We start from the raw sequence: 17,187 nt of genomic DNA, 5'->3' as shown, positions 1-17,187 counted from the left end.
AAATTGTGTGTTTTAATGGATAGTCCTGCAGAAGTATGATTAGAGGATGAAAAGATAGAATTTAGTGGTGATAAACGGGGAGGAACTTAAATCTTCTTTGCTCAGCTTCTTCCCTGTGTGTCTGTCTTCATTCCTTTCCTCTGCATCCTAGGAGCGTCCTTTTGGAATGAAGGTTTCATGACCTGCTTCCAAGGAAGGCCAGAGAATTATTCTATGGCCTGCTTCAGGGCAGAAGGGGCAAGCAGAGGCTGCAGTGGCTTTCCTGCTTCTGCAGTTTCCTCAAAACTGCATATTTTGGAGTGGTTCTGAACACTGTCAGTATCAAAGGAAAAACTTGTTTTAGGGAATTCTTTTCATTATAAGATCAGGACCGGCAACGGACCTACTTAGTTACATGAAACAAAAATGTACGACTTTAAAGGTTTCAATTAGTCAGTAAATTTGTAGACTTGGATGCAGGACAGATGTGGGTCTCTAAATAAATGTAGAACCTATCTTCAGGGTTCCCCTAACCCAGCCCCGATTCCAGGTTCCCTACATGCCCCAGTCTGACACTTTCTTTATGTAATGAAGTCTCTGTGCACACAGCCTGCTAATCAAACACGCTTTGATTCTCTGCTTGCAACTTCCCGGTTCAGGACGGTCCTTGAATTTTTTTCCACCTTAGGGATAAAGTTTCAAGAAGCTAATATGACAGAGGAACCTCTGCTGAATTACTAGTGTGAAACCACATCTGCACACGTGAACTATAATCTCCTAACGATAGTTCCCATTTTTGCTGTCTAGCCCATTTTTGATGAAAGGTTTCCGAAGAAGGAAGGAGTGGAGATATTTTGTGGCAGTTCAGCCTTTTAGTGCCCTTCGGATGGCACCGTGGAGAGAGGCCATATAATTGGGCAGCACACAAGGTCAGCCATCATCATAAAACAAGTGGAATTTGCACACAAACACATTCAGACTCAATTTATCTCTTGGCAGCTCACTGACAAGTCATATTTAGGATTTACATAAGAAAATTGACTTAGGTCAGTTTAATGCTTTAAAAGGTTGCTAATAAAATTGAGGTTATAGTCTGCACAATTTCTTACCTCTGGTTATAGTCTGCCCAATTTCTTACCTCTGGTTTCACTGTGCTCTGAACAGTGATTTGCAAACACGTGCTTGTGGAATAGTACTTGTATATGGTAAAATTTTCACTGGTCCTTCACAAAAAAATGAAAGTAAGAGTGTTCCAACTATCCTGCCTTGGGGGAAAAAAACTCCTTTACTCCAAAATTATATCACTCTTGTTTTTTGTTGTGATATAAAATTTTCTTAATCTTTTGAAATGGTGGCAAGAGCAGATGGTAGAATTGTGATTCATTGGCCTTATTTAGCAAAACAAAAAAGTTGAGAAAGGTATGAGATTATGTTCATTTTCCTCTTCTTTCCATTTTGTATTCTCCAGGCATTTTTTTCAACAGGTTTTATTTTTTTAGGGTAGTTTTGCGCTGGCAGTAAGATCGAGTAGAAGGCACAGAGTTCCCACGTGCTCTCTGTCCACAGCACACAGCCTCATCCCTGTCAACATCCCCACAGAGTGGTCCATTTGTTGCAATCAGTGAACCTACACTGACCCATCGTTATCAGCCGATATCCACAGTTTTCTCCGGGTTCACTTTTGGTGTTATGCATTCCATGTGTATATTATTCCATCCTCATATTGCTGTAAAGAACTATCTGAGACTGGGTAATTTATCAAGAAAAGAGGTTTAGTTGAGTCACAGCTCAGCAAGCTGTACAGAAGGCATGGCTGGGAAGGCCTCAGTAAACTTACAGTCATGGCGGAAGGTAAAGGGGAAGCAGTCACATCTTCCACGGCCGGGGAAGGGGAAAGACAGAGTGAAGCGGAAGGTGCTACATGCTTTTAAGCAACCAGATCTCCTGAGAACTCTATCATGAAGACAGCACTGGGGGATAGTGCTAAACCATTAGAAACTACCCCCATGATCCAATCACCCCCTCCAGGCCCTACCTCCAACAGTGGGGATTACAATTCAACATGGGTGGGGACCCAGATCCAAACCATATCAATGAGTTTGGAAAAATGTGTCTGTAGTAATAACATCACAAACAGTCATTTCCCTGCCCTAACAATCCCCTGTGTTCTGCCTATTCATCCCTTCCTTCCTCCTAATTCCTAGCAATCACTCTTTTCACTGTCTCCATAGTTTTGTCTTTTCCTGAAAGTCAGAGTTAGAATCACGCAGTGTGTGGCCTTTCATGTTGTCTTCTTTCACTTAGTAAGACACTTTCAAGCTCCAGGTCTTTTCATGACTCTACGGATCATTTCTTTTTAGCACCGAATAATATTCTATTGACTGGTTATACCACAGTTTATTTACCCTTTTTTTTCCTTGAGATGGAGTCTCGCTTTGTCGCCCAGGCTGGAGTGCAGTGGCACGATCTTGGCTCACTGGAGCCTCTGCCTCCTGGGTTCCAGGAATTCTCCTGCCTCAGCCTCCCGAGTAGCTGGGATTACAAACATGCACCACCACACCTGGCTACTTTTTTGTATTTTTAGCCGAGACAGGGTTTCATTATCCTGGCCAGGCTGGTGTCAAACTCCTTACCTCAGGTGATCCACCTGCCTCAGCCTCCCAAAGTGCTGGGATTACAGGCGTGAGCCACCTCGCCCAGCCTGTTTACCCATTTTCTTATTGAAGGACATCTGGGTTGCTTCAAAATTTTGGCAATTATGCCTAAAGCTGCCTCTGAACATCTGTGTGCAGGTTTTTGTGTGGACATAAGTTTTCAGTTCACCTGACTAGGTATCTAAGAAGAGGGTTCATGGACTATGTGGAAAGAATGTACTTCGTTTTATTCCTGGCCTTTTAAAATCTTCCTGTTTTAACAATCACTGTTGACACCTGGCCATCACTTCTTTTTTTTCTACATATTCATGATTCTCTCTTCAGAGAACATCTTTCTAACTTGGGTAGAAAAAAAGAAGATGACTCTTTATTATAATTATTTGAGGATCATGGAAATGTTTCTTCTCATATAATTAATATATTAATGTTTAGTAAGAAATAACCATGAAGACACCATAAAAGTTTCTACAGAAATGACACTTACTTACTATTCTTTTACTCAGTTTTCCATGTGTACTAGTTTGAATCATATGAAATTGTCATTTTTATACGTAAAAAATGATTGAATGTTGGCAATTCCACATGGTTTCACATGACACTTGGATAGGATCCATCCCTCCAACCCTATCACTAGTTAATAAATCCAAATTCTGGTATAAATTTTGAGAAATTCTCATTTAGGGGCTAGAATATAACATTGACTCTGAGGCATTTAAATGAAGGATTTTCTGCAAGATTGTCTTTAGAAGTTTATTGAAAGGAAAAACAAGATATAAAAACTAAGAGTGGTACAACATTTAAAAAGCATAGTCTAGACTGTAACTCTGGAAATGTGAGTTTCTATCTTGACCTCTAATGCTTTGAGACTGACCTTTTGTCTCTGTTATTTTTACTTTATTTATGAAATGAAGATAGAGTATCAATTTCTAAGGACATTTCTGTCTTCCATAATTCCACGCTGGATGTCATTTATTTTCCCTTTGGCCCCAAATCTACTATTTTCTCCTCCTTTAACTACTCTGTGGCTCTCGAGGCAAACCTGTTTTGGGTTATTCCAACAAGAATCCCCAGCAAGGGTGAAGAGATGGGGTAGGAGGGCATGTCAGGGCAAAGAGGCCTAGTACCCCTCTCTTCAGGTAACCCGGGGGCCGCTGTGCCCCAAGATCAACACGGACGGCTTTGCTCAAGCTGCTGCATTGACCATCTCTTTCCAGATCTCTGTACTAATTCCAAGTAACCTTCCTGATACGGTTTGGTTCTACGTCCCCACCCAAATCTCACCTTGAATTGTAATGCTCATATAATCCATATGTGTCAAGGGTGGGACCAGGTGGAGGTGGCTGGATCATAAGGGCAGTTTCCTCCATTCTGTTCTCATGACAATAGGTGAGTCTCATGATATCTGTTGGTTTTATAAGTGTCTGGCGTTTCTCCTGCTTGCACTTCTCCTTTCTAACACCCTCTGAAGAAAGTGCTTTGCTTCCCCTTCACCTTCCTCCATGATTGTAAGTTTCCTGAGGCCTCCCCAGCCATGCTGAACTGTGAGTTAATTAAACCTCTTTCCTTTATAAATCACCCAGTCTCAGGTGTGTTTTTATTAGCTGCATGAGAGCAGACTAATACAATCCCTTCTTCCTAGAATTTCCAAACCCAACCTTAGGCAAGAAACTCTCAAATTATCCCACTGGGATTGTCATACGTATCATGTGGGATTTTAAAAATACAGTTCTGTAAAGGACCTTGGCAAGCATATGAAATGGCTGTGAGTGTACTACAATCATGGCTGTAAAATAAAAGTCATTTTCCTAAGACAAATTATATCCAGTTCTAGCTCCCATGCATTCGAGTTGACAAGAAGTCCAATACCAGTCTATTTTTAAAACCTGCTGCCAATTTTGGATGGCAAGGGGGTTGCAGGATGATTCAGTGTGGTGAGTACAGAGAGGGACCTGGTCCTGCCTCTGCACTAGTCATTATATTCCCTCTTGCTCTCATTTGGGGGCCATTGGTCTGGGTGGCCACAGTAATTCATCTCATGTGTTTCTCTCTAAGAATCTCAGGCTGGAACATGAAGACGCTGGTCTGACCACCCCAAAGCCAGTCATTCAGCTACTGTCCACAAAATGTAGCTTTCCACTTCTGGGAACCAGTGAGAATCGGGCACCAGTCTCCATCTCCCTGAGAAACTGATAAACATTTGACTCCTACACCTGGAATAGATCATGTCCTCGTTTTCTAGTTTTAGAAAAGAAGGTTCCTATAACCCCTCAGTCGTAATTAAGAAACTGACCCAGTAACCCTGCTTCATTGCAGGAAGAAACTGGGCTGTTATGTCCCTCTCACTCCACCCACATTCGTCCCCTCACTGGGGAATCCAGCCATGAAACTAAATCAAGCTGGTGTCTTTCCAAGCCAAAGGTGGGAAACTCTTCAGAAAGTGCAAAAGAGCCTGTCCATCACACCCAAGAAGCCATCACTACTCTTTTGTAGGTGGGAATATGGGTGGGAAGATGGAAATCTCTCATTTTTTTGTCTTTATCAACCTGGGACCAAAAAAAAACGAGGAACTTTACCTATAAATTAGATTGTGTTGTGATTCATAAACCATGCTAATTTTATAATTTAAAACATTGGAATTAGTTATGATTTTAAAAATTTTTAAATAGAACTCAAAAAGAAATGTTTTCCTCATATGATTGATGTTTTAAGTGTGGCCATTGTTTCCAAGAAAAAATGACATTTATTCAATTGTATTAAATGAGGTTTTTTAGGAGGCTATTTTTACTTGATTCTATGTTAATAACATGTGAAATAAGCATTAGAGGTGTGATTAAATTATTGGAGAGAAAATAGTTATCTGAATATTTGTTTTCTTGAACACATTTGAATTACCATATTTTTCCCAAGCACAGTCTGAAGTACATTTTAAAAAATAATTTAACATCAGGGTTGCACTACCTCTCTATCTTGTAATTCCATGTTACATTGGAGCTTTTTAAACACTTATTTGACTCTCTCTTCTTGAAACTCTTTCTTCAATTGTTTTTCATCTTATCGTTCTCTCTTGTTCCTCCTTACTCCAAGGGTCACTCTATCATTGGCTCTTTGGCTGATTCATATATTTTTTCCCTTGAAACTCTAAAGATCAGATGCCAGGAGGGCGTGTCCTTGGGTCTCCCTTTCTTCTCTATCCATATATTTTTTAAGAAGCAACAAACATTAAGATACCCAGGGAAGTTTCTGCAGAAATGACACTTGCTTACTTTTCTTTTACTCAGCTTTTCATGTGTACCAATTTGAACTGTATAAAATTGTCATTTTTGTAGGTAAGAAATGATGGAATGTTGGCAATTCCATGTGGTTTAATGTAACCCTCGGACATAATTCATCCCCCCAATCCCATTACTAGTTAATAAATGTCCAATTCTGGTACTCCTTAGGAAACACCAGCCAGCCTCCCAGCCTTCTCCCCTGAGTGTCCACCTGCCTTCTTGATGTCTCTGCTTTGCTGAAGAGATGCAGAGAGGCAACTCAACACCTGAAACTCAACCACAGTCCTTGTTCATGCTTTTCCCAATCCTGGGCCCCTTGACATCTTCCCTGTTTTGGTAAAGCCAACTCCATCCTGCCAGTGGCTCAGGCTGTCAGGATGAAACTTCTGGAGCCATTTTTAGACCTCTGTAGATCTCACACCACATAGAGAATCCAACAATGCATTCAGTGGAGTCCCTATTCAAAATAGATCCAAAATCCAATTCTCCCAACCTGTGCCCTGCCGCCTTGGTCTAGGCCGCTGGGGGTCTGAGCCTCCCTGCCTTGCTCACAGGCTTCCTTCTTCCTGCACCTGCGTACTTTCTGGCCCACCTGCGCACAGGCACCCAGGTGAACCTTTTCCGCAGCAACTTGGGCAATGCCTCACTTCTGCTCAGAACTCTCCCCTATATTCTTATCTCAGCCACAGTGACTTGTCATTCTCCCCACTGCCAAAAATAATGCCACAAAATCCTCTGAAAACTTCCCCTAAGCAATTTTCAACATCATCCTCAATCAGCATCCTCCACTCTGGCAAAGCCTACACAAACCTCTACTCAGATGCTAGCCTCTCTCAGCTGGGGTGTGTGTTCCTGTTACACACTGGACTGGCCTTCCCCGCCTTGTTGCACAAGAAATTCCAGTGTGCCCATCTCACATTCAAAGGTTTCTTTAGCGAAGACAATCATATTGTCATTTCCAGTTCCCAAACACAATGTTTATACTTCTATAATAGTGCTTAGCCCATTGTGGGTTTCCATTTTATTAATACAGTAGATTAAGTTACTTGAGGGCAGATGGTCTTTGTTTTCCTAGAACATGATATATAATCAATATGCAACAAGTGTTTGCTAATTAGATATGCGTGAAAATTTTCCACGTGCATAAATGTTGAAAATATTAGTATGACTTTGCATAATGAATACCTCTTCATCTACTGTAAACAATGTGCTTTGTAACTGAGTTTAGCTTAATTCAAAATTTTCATAGTAAAGCCTTTAATGATAAATATGTAACTGCTATTTTAATAATGATATGGTTTGGCTGTGTCCCCACCCAAATCTTATCTTGAATTGTAGCTCCCACAATTCCCACGTGTCATGGGAGGGACCCAGTGGGAGGTAATCGAATCATGGGATCAGGTCTTTCTTCTGCTGTTCTCATGATAGCGAATAAATCTCATGAGATCTGATGGTTTTATAAATGGGAGTTTCCCTGCACAAGCTCTCTCTTCTCTGCCACCATGTAAGATGTGAGTTAGAGTCGGAGGAGCCAAGATGAACAAACAGGAACAGCTCCGGTCTACAGCTCCCAGCGTGAGCAACACAGAAGACTGGTGGTTTCTGAATTTCCATCTGAGCTTTGAAGAGAGCAGTGGTTCTCCCAGCACGCAGCTGGAGATCTGAGAACAGGAAGACTGCCTCCTCAAGTGGGTCCCGGACCCCTGACCCCCGAGAAGCTTAACTGGGAGGCACCTCCCAGCAGAGGCAGACTGACACCTCACACGGCCGGGTACTCCAACAGACCTGCAGCTGAGGGTCCTGTCTGTTAGAAGGAAAACTAACAAACAGAAAGGACATCCACACCAAAAACCCATCTGTACATCACCATCATCAAAGACCAAAAGTAGATAAAACCACAAAGATGGGGAAAAAACAGAGCAGAAAAACTGGAAACTCTAAAAAGCAGAGCGCCTCTCCTCCTCCAAAGGAACACAGTTCCTCACTAGCAACGGAACAAAGCTGAACGGAGAATGACTTTGACGAGCTGAGAGAAGAAGGCTTCAGACAATCAAATTACTCCAAGCTACAGGAGGACGTTCAAACCAAAGGCAAAGAAGTTGAAAACTAGGAAAAAAATTTAGAAGAATGTATAACTAGAATAACCAATACAGAGAAGTGCTTAAAGGAGCTGATGGAGCTGAAAACCAAGGCTAGAGAGCTATGTGAAGAATGCAGAAGCCTCAGGAGCCGATGCGATCAACTGGAAGGAATGGTATCAGTGATGGAAGATGAAATGAATGAAATGAAGAGAGAAGGGAAGTTTAGAGAAAAAAGAATAAAAAGAAATGAGCAAAGCCTCCAAGAAATATGGGACTATGTGAAAAGACCGAATCTACGTCTGACTGTTGTACCTGAAAGTGATGGGGAGAATGGAACCAAGTACGAAAACACTCTGCAGGATATTATCCAGGAGAACTTCCCCAATCTAGCAAGGCAGGTCAACATTCACATTCAGGAAATACAGAGAATGCCACAAAGATACTCCTTGAGAAGAGCAACTCCAAGACACACAATTGTCAGATTCACCAAAGTTGAAATGAAGGAAAAAATGTTAAGGGCAGCCAGAGAGAAAGGCTGGGTTACCCTCAAAGGGAAGCCCATCAGACTAACAGCAGATCTCTTGACAGAAACTCTACAAGCCAGAAGAGAGTGGGGGCCAATATTCAACATGCTTAAAGAAAAGAATTTTCAACCCAGAATTTCATATCCAGCCAAACTAAGCTTCATAACTGAAGGAGAAATAAAATACTTTACAGACAAGCAAATGCTGAGAGATTTTGTCACCACCAGGCCTTCACTAAAAGAGCTCCTGAAGGAAGTGCTAAACATGCAAAGGAACAACCGGTACCAGCCACAGCAAAATCATGCCAAATTGTAAAGACCATCAAGGCTAGGAAGAAACTGCATCAACTAACGAGCAAAATAACCAGCTAACATCAAAATGACAGGATCAAATTCACACATAACAGTATTAACTTTAAATGTAAATAGACTAAATGCACCAATTAAAAGACACAGACTGGCAAATTGGATAAAGAGTCAATACCCATCAGTGTGCTGTATTCAGGAAACCCATCTCACGTGCAGAGACACACATAGGCTCAAAATAAAAGGATGGAGGAAGATCTACCAAGCAAATGGAAAACAAAAAAAGGCAGGGGTTGCAATCCTAGTCTCTGATAAAACAGACTTTAAACCAACAAAGATCAAAAGAGACAAATAAGGCCATTACTTAATGGTAAAGGGATCAATTCAACAAGAAGGGCTAACTCGCCTAAATATATATGCACCCAATACAGGAGCACCCAGATTCATAAAGCAAGTGCTGAGTGACCTACAAAGAGACCTAGATTCCCACACATTCATAATGGGAGACTTTAACACCCCACTGTCAACTTTAGACAGATCAACGAGACAGAAAGTCAACAAGGATACCCAGGAACTGAACTCAGGTCTGCACCAAGTAGACCTAATAGACATCTACAGAACTCTCCACCCCAAATCAACAGAATATACATTTTTTTCAGCACCACACCACTCCTACTCCAAAACTGACCACATAGTTGGAAGTAAAGCACTCCTCAGCAAATATAAAAGAATAGAAATTATAACAAACTGTCTCTCAGACCACAGTGCAATCAAACTAGAAGTCACGATTAAGAATCTCACTCAAAACACCTCAACTACATGGAAACTGAACAACCTGCTCCTGAATGACTACTGGGTACGTAACGAAATGAAGGCAGAAATAAAGATGTTCTTTGAAACCAATGAGAACAAAGACACAACATACCAGAATCTCTGGGACACATTCAAAGCAGTGTGTAGAGGGAAATTTATAGCACTAAATGCCCACAAGAGAAAGCAGGAAAGATCCAAAATTGACACCCTAACATCACAATTAAAAGAACTAGAAAAGCAAGAGCAAACACATTCAAAACTAGCAGAAGGCAAGAAATAACTAAAATCAGAGCAGAACTGAAGGAAATAGAGACACAAAAAACCCTTCAAAAAATTAATGAATCCAGGAGCTGGTTTTTTGAAAGGATCAACAAAATTGGTAGACCACTAGCAAGACTAATAAAGAAAAAAAGAGAGAAGAATCAAATAGATGCAATAAAAAACGATAAAGGGGATATCACCACCCATCCCACAGAAATACAAACTACCATCAGAGAATACTACAAACACCTCTACGCAAATAAACTAGAAAATCTAGGAGAAATGGATAAATTCCTCGACACATACATTCTCCCAAGACTAAACCAGGAAGAAGTTGAATCTCTGAATAGACCAAAAACAGGAGCTGAAATTGTGGCGATAATCAATAGCTTACCAACGAAAAAGAGTGCAGGACCAGATGGATTCACAGCCAAATTCTACCAGAGGTACAAGGAGGAACTGGTACCATTCCTTCTGAAACTATTCCAATCAATAGAAAAAGAGGGAATCCTCCCTAACTCATTTTATGAGGCCAGCATCATCCGGATACCAAAGCCGGGCAGTGACACAACCAAAAAAGAGAGTTTTAGACCAATATCCTTGATGAACATTGATGCAAAAATCCTCAATAAAATACTGGCAAACCGAATCCAGCAGCACATCAAAAAGCTTATTCACCATGATCAAGTGGGCTTCATCCCTGGGATGCAAGGCTGGTTCAATATATGCAAATCAATAAATGTAATCCAACATATAAACAGAATCAAAGACAAAAACCACATGATTATCTCAATAGATGCAGAAAAGGCCTTTGACAAAATTCAACAACGCTTCATGCTAAAAACTCTTAATAAATTAGGTATTGATGGGACGTATCTCAAAATAATAAGAGCTATCTATGACAAACCCACAGCCAATATCATACTGAATGGGCAAAAACTGGAAGCATTCCCTTTGAAAACTGGCACAAGACAGGGATGCCTCTCTCACCACTCCTGTTCAACCTAGTGTTGGAAGTTCTTCCCAGGGCAATTAGGCAGGAGAAGGAAATAAAGTGTGTTCAATTAGGAAAAGAGGAAGTCAAATTGTCCCTGTTTACAGACGACATGATTGTATATCTGGAAAACCCCATTGTCTCAGCCCATAATCTCCTTAAGCTGATAAGCAACTTCAGCAAAGTCTCAGGATACAAAATCAATGTACAAAAATCACAAGCATTCTTATACACCAACAACAGATAAACACAGAGCCAAATCATGAGTGAACTCCCATTCACAATTGCTTCAAAGAGAATAAAATACCTAGGAATCCAACTTACAAGGGATGTGAAGGACCTCTTCAAGGAGAACTACAAACCACTGCTCAAGGAAATAAAAGAGGATACAAACAAATGGAAGAACATTCCATGCTCATGGGTAGGAAGAATCAATATCGTGAAAATGGCCATACTGCCCAAGGTAATTTACAGATTCAATGCCATCCCCATCAAGCTACCAATGATTTTCTTCACAGAATTGGAAAAAACTACTTTGAGGTTCATATGGAACCAAAAAAGAGCCCGAATCGCCAAGTCAATCCTGAGCCAAAAGAACAAAGCTGGAGGCATCACGCTACCTGACTTCAAACTATGCTAAAAGGCTACAGGAACCAAAACAGCATGGTGCTGGTACCAAAACAGAGATATAGATCAATGGAACAGAACAGAGCCCTCAGAAATAATGCCACATATCTACAACCATCTGATCTTTGACAAACCTGAGAAAAACAGGAAATGGGGAAAGGATTCCCTATTTAATAAATGGTGCTGGGAAAACTGGCTAGCCACATGTAGAAAGCTGAAACTGGATCCCTTCCTTACACCTTATACAAAAATCAATTCAAGATGGATTAAAGACTTACATGTTAGACCTAAAACCATAAAAACACTAGAAGAAAACCTAGGCATTACCATTCAGGACATAGGCATGGGCAAAGACTTCATGTCTAAAACACCAAAAGCAATGGCAACAAAAGCCAAAATTGACAAATGGGATCTAATTAAACTGAAGAGTTTCTGCACAGCAAAAGAAACTACCATCAGAGTGAACAGGCAACCTACAAAATGGGAGAAAACTTTTGCAACCTACTCATCTGACACAGGGCTAATATCCACAGTATACAATGAACTCAAACAAATTTACAAGAAAAAAAAAAACAACCCCATCAAAAAGTGGGCAAAGGACATGAACAGACACTTCTCAAAAGAAGACATTTATGCAGCCAAAAAACACATGAAAAAATGCTCATCATCACTGGCTATCAGAGAAATGCAAATTGAAAACCACAATGAGATACCATCTCACACCAGTTAGAATGGCAATCATTAAAAAGTCAAGAAACAACAGGTGCTGGAGAGGATGTGGAGAAATAGGAACACTTTTACACTGTTGGTGGGACTGTAAACTAGTTCAACCATTGTGGAAGTCAGTGTGGCGATTCCTCAGGGATCTAGAACTAGAAATATCATTTGACCCAGCCATCCCATTACTGGGTATATACCCAAAGGATTATAAATCATGCTGCTATAAAGACACATATACACATATGTTTATTGCGGCATTATTCACAACAGCGAAGACTTGGAACCAACCCAAATGTCCAACAATGATAGACTGGATTAAGAAAATGTGGCACATATACACCATGGAATGCTATGCAGCCATAATAAATGATGAGTTCTTGTCCTTTGTAGGGACATGGAAGAAATTGGAAATCATCATTCTCAGTAAACTATCCCAAGAACAAAAAACCAAACGTCGCATATTCTCACTCATAAGTGGGAATTGAACAATGAGAACACATGGACACAGGAAGGGGAACATCACACTCTGGTGACTGTTGTGGGGTGGCGGGAGTGGGGAGGGATAGCATTGGGAGATATACCTAATGCTAGATGACGAGTTAGTGGGTGCAGCGCACCAGCATGGCACATGTATACATATGTAACTAACCTGCACAATGTGCACATGTACCCTAAAACTTAAAGTATAATAATAATAAATAAATAAAGAAAAAATAAGAAAAAAAGATGTGACTTGCTCCTGCTTACCTTCTGCCATAATTGTGAGGCCTTCCCAGCCATGTGAAACTGTGAGTCAATTAAAACTCTTTTCTTTATAAATTACCCAGTCTTGGGTATGTCTTTATCAGCAGCATGAAAACAGACTAATACAAATAGCAAAGTTCCTTCCCCTCTGGATTATTTTATATCCACTGTTGATAAATAGTTTAAAATAAATGGTTTTTGTATGTTTATTATCAGAAATACTTGATACTGTAGACTTGCTTTGATGAGTAAAGAACGCATTATACCTATATAATAAAAGGGCTGCATCTGTGTCGACCTGTTAAGTGTTATAATTCTTGATAAAGTTCTTTTACTCTTGATCACTTAAAATTTTGATACCAGTTGGAAATCAGGCAGAATAGTTTTATAAAGTTTAATAGTCATTTGTTAAGTAACCATAGTTTTTAATCTATCACCTGGTAAATTTTCTTCATTAAAACTGATCATTTTTTTTCACTGCTTTAAAATAATCTTGGGGCAGGAACAACTGTCTAGTAAGAGGATGGAAAGGCCAGGTGCAGTGGCTCATGCCTGTAATCCCAGGACTTTGGGAGGCCAAGGCAGATGGATCACAAGGTCAGGAGTTCAAGGCCAGCCTGGCCAACATGGTGATACCCCATCTCTACTAAAAATAAAAAGATAAAAAAAATTAGCAAGGCATGGTGGCATATGCCTGTAATCCCAGCTACTTGGGAATCTGAGGTAGGAGAATCGCTTGAACCCGGGAGGCAGAGGTTGCAGTGAGCTGAGACAGTGCCACTGTACTTCACTCTGGGCAACAGAGCAAGACTCCATCTCAAAAAAAAAAAAAAAAAAAAAGAAGAGGTTAGAGAAAGTCCTTGCTCATCTTCCATGCTTCATGTCTACGTGCATGTTGATGGCCATCAGTGGAGTAGGGTTGTGTCCTAAACTTTGCTTTATGTGCGTTTACCTTCACTTTATGGAAGACTAAATTTTCTCCACTAGAAAAATGAGCTTTGGAGGCTCATGAGATATCCAAACCCCATTAAAGGTCCACTGTCCTGCCAGCTCTGCACAGCATGTAAAACAGAAGGACATGAACTGACTACTGCAATTATGTTAATTGTAATCAGCCTAACACTTTTCATTAAAGCATAATTACCATTTAATCATGCATAAAACTCACGAAAATGGAGTTCAGCACACAAAGCTGACCTTTACTCTGGGGGTTAAATAAACGCTCAGCGTGGCACTGTCAGCTCCCCCAGTCCCAGGGAAAAAGGGCTCTGCAACCATGTTTCATTCTCAGGTTTTGCGAGATTGATTTCTCCGTAAATAATGGTAGTAATGTAACAGCTACATGACACCTCTCCCTACTTTATTGAAAGATAACTTAATAGGTGCATTTTCATTTTAAAACATCATTTGTTGTTTATTACGGGAGAGGCCTTTGGTGCTGCCTATGGCAGAACAGGCTGGGACTGCTTTATGGGAGAGAACCAGCCGTAAGCCTGTGTGGTTGATGGTCCAAGTTTCTCTGCCTATGAAGGGCAGCATAAGACAAGTGTAGCTGGAGCCATCGCTCCCCTCTGCTCTCGGCATCTTCCTCATGGGACTGGCAGAGAACTGGCCATACATTTTTATGGTTGACCACTTAGGATCATAGATTGTGAACAGAGTAAGCCCAAAGACAGCCGCATTCAGCTTTCCGTCCCGCAGACACCTGGTCCATGACACAGATGCGAGGAATGCGTGTTGAATTGATTGAAACTAAGACGCTGGTTTAGCTGAAGTTCTAAGTCTTGTATACTGGGGGATGACAGGATTTTAGCTGTGATTCATTTTCTTTAATATTAGCAAGATTGATTACAAATCGAAGGAGAGAATCAAGACATGTAAAATGGCACTTCTCCTATTCTTGAGGATGGAGCTTTAATACTTCTTACTCAATAGAATATCAGCTTCTTTCTATAAAAAATACTAGCTGGAATATCACTTATGGCCACCTTTCTGCTAATATGAATCCAGCTCATGTTGGAAGGGTGTTTGTCCATACCTCAGGCAACAGTCATTTCAGGCCCCACTGTTCCCCAGGACCCTGGGCATAAAATTTTCTGATAAGTCTCAAACTCCCAATCAACACAGGAGTAGGTAGGCAGAGGTAGACAACAGTACCCCATGGAGAAAGAAATGGTCCACATTTAATTCACTGGATTATCACAATGTCTTTAAAAACATGTTATTCGGAAATAAATAGTTTCAGTAATGAGAACATAAAAAATGCCAGTCACCAAGACAAACATTAAAATGAACCATCTGGGCCTGGCACAGTGGCTCACGCCTGTAATCCCAGCACTTTAGGAGGCCGAGGTGGGCGGATGAGGTCAGGAAATTGAGACCATCCTGGCTAACACGGTGAAACGCTGCCTCTACTAAAAACACAAAAAAATTAGCTGGGCATGGTGGCGGGCACCTGTAGTCCCAGTTACTCGGGAGGTTGAGGCAGGAGAATGGCGTGAACCTCGGAGGCGGAGCTTGCAGTGAGCTGAGATCGCACTCCAGCCTGGGTGACAGAGCAAAACTCCGTCTCCAAAAAATAAATAAATAAATAAATAAATTGGAAATGAACCATCTGACCACACCCTGATGGGAGAAAGTCGCCCTGGCCTCACTGTGTGCATGATGGCACTAGTGTAATCATTCTGAAGTAACAAACTTACCATTCGATATTCACTCATTCATTCATTCATTCATTCATTCAGGTATCAGTTCATTCATTCATCTACAAATATCCCGTCTCTTCCTATTGTGCCCTGAGCACCCCATGGGCGTTGGAGATCAATGCTGTGGAAGGTAAAAGATTAGCCCGTCCCTCATAAAACTTCCAGGAAGGGCAGACAGAGGCAACCGAGCCCACACAGGGCAATGACCCAGTCTTCATGGAATCCTGTTCCCCTCTGGCATAAGCCTCATTTCTGAGGCTCTGCCCTCTGCTGCCCTTTGATCTCCCACCCCAGTGAGTTAGGACTCTATGCCGGTCCCTATGGCGTCCTGCACATCCCGTCAATGGTTGGCCCAGCTGGCTGACATCAGCCCCTGCCTCTGGACCCCTTGGTCTCCCCGCTCCACTCCCATCAGCTGCTGTGGGAGGCATGCAGTGTGCCCCACCCACCGGGTAACCCAAAACATCAGATGTCAGCCCGTTACTTTCCATCCCTGCTTCCTCACTGTATGTTGGCTCTTTGCTTTTGCTGGTACACATTTCTTTCCTATCAGCAGCAATGCCATCCTCAAAGTCTCTTACCAGTGTGTTACATTCCCTTGCGCTGGGAGCTCCCTGGCCCAGCATCTGCCTGGATTCTCTCCTCTGGATTCCGGAGAGCTCCTGAGGAAACCTCACGCGTGGCAGCTTGTTTACCAGTGTACATACACGGCCACCAACCACGCAACTGCTCAACTGCCATCATTTATTGTTCCAGCAAACCCTTGCTCCAACGCACCTTTGTATTTCAAATCTTCCAATGCATCTACACCCCTTTCATACGCGATAGATGATCTTGTGGGATATGACCCAGTGGGATATCACGCCTTGTGAGACGCAAAACTATCAGGGGTTTCCCTTCATTTCCTTCCAACGGTCATGCAAGCTAGCAGTGAGCCACTGTTTCTCACTCCTGTGACCTGGGAATTTTGACCCCTCTCCCAGGCAGTGGTGGTCCTCCGGCAGACATTCCCGCTGGCTGCCGCGGGGACGACCTCTGGGTGGAAGCCTCTTTCTCTCCTGATTTTCACCCTTCGCTCTCTCTGGCTTCTTGCTTCTAGTATTTAAATATGCTCAAGTCTCTGACATTTAAAAATAATACCTAAAACTACCATCGTTCACATTTGAGTGTCAGCTTGTCTTCTCCTTTTAGAACAAAATTTTATACCTTAGTCTATGCTTGCTGTCTGCATTTCTTGACCTCTAAATTATTCCACAACCCAGCTGGTTTTGTGTTTCTACACTCATCACTCTGTGATTACTGCTCTTGTCACTGTCATAAATACCATGCACCTCAACCAATTCATCTGAGGGTGGTCCTTTTTTTTTTTTTTTTTTTTTTTTTTTTTTTAAAGACAGTGTCTCACTCTCTCGCCCCGGCTGGAGTGCAGTGGTATAATCTCGGCTCACTGCAAAATCTGCCTCCTGAGTTCAAGCGGTTCTCCTGTCTCAGCCTCCTGAGTAGCTGGG

The 17,187-nt window shown here is 41.6% G+C and overlaps 1 protein-coding gene across 2 annotated transcripts in view; it reads left to right on the top strand.

Annotated features, from left to right (window-relative positions):
- Nucleotides 1-17,187, top strand: part of CSMD1 (CUB and Sushi multiple domains 1) — a 2,071,408-nt gene that overhangs the window by 1,722,108 nt on the left and 332,113 nt on the right. The window lies entirely within an intron of this gene.

Source organism: Gorilla gorilla, chromosome 7, assembly GCF_029281585.2.
Source record: "Gorilla gorilla gorilla isolate KB3781 chromosome 7, NHGRI_mGorGor1-v2.1_pri, whole genome shotgun sequence".
NCBI classification, from domain to species: Eukaryota; Metazoa; Chordata; class Mammalia; order Primates; family Hominidae; genus Gorilla; species Gorilla gorilla.
The sequence above is the reverse complement of the archived record's forward strand: the minus strand, read 5'-3'. Positions and strand labels throughout refer to the sequence as shown.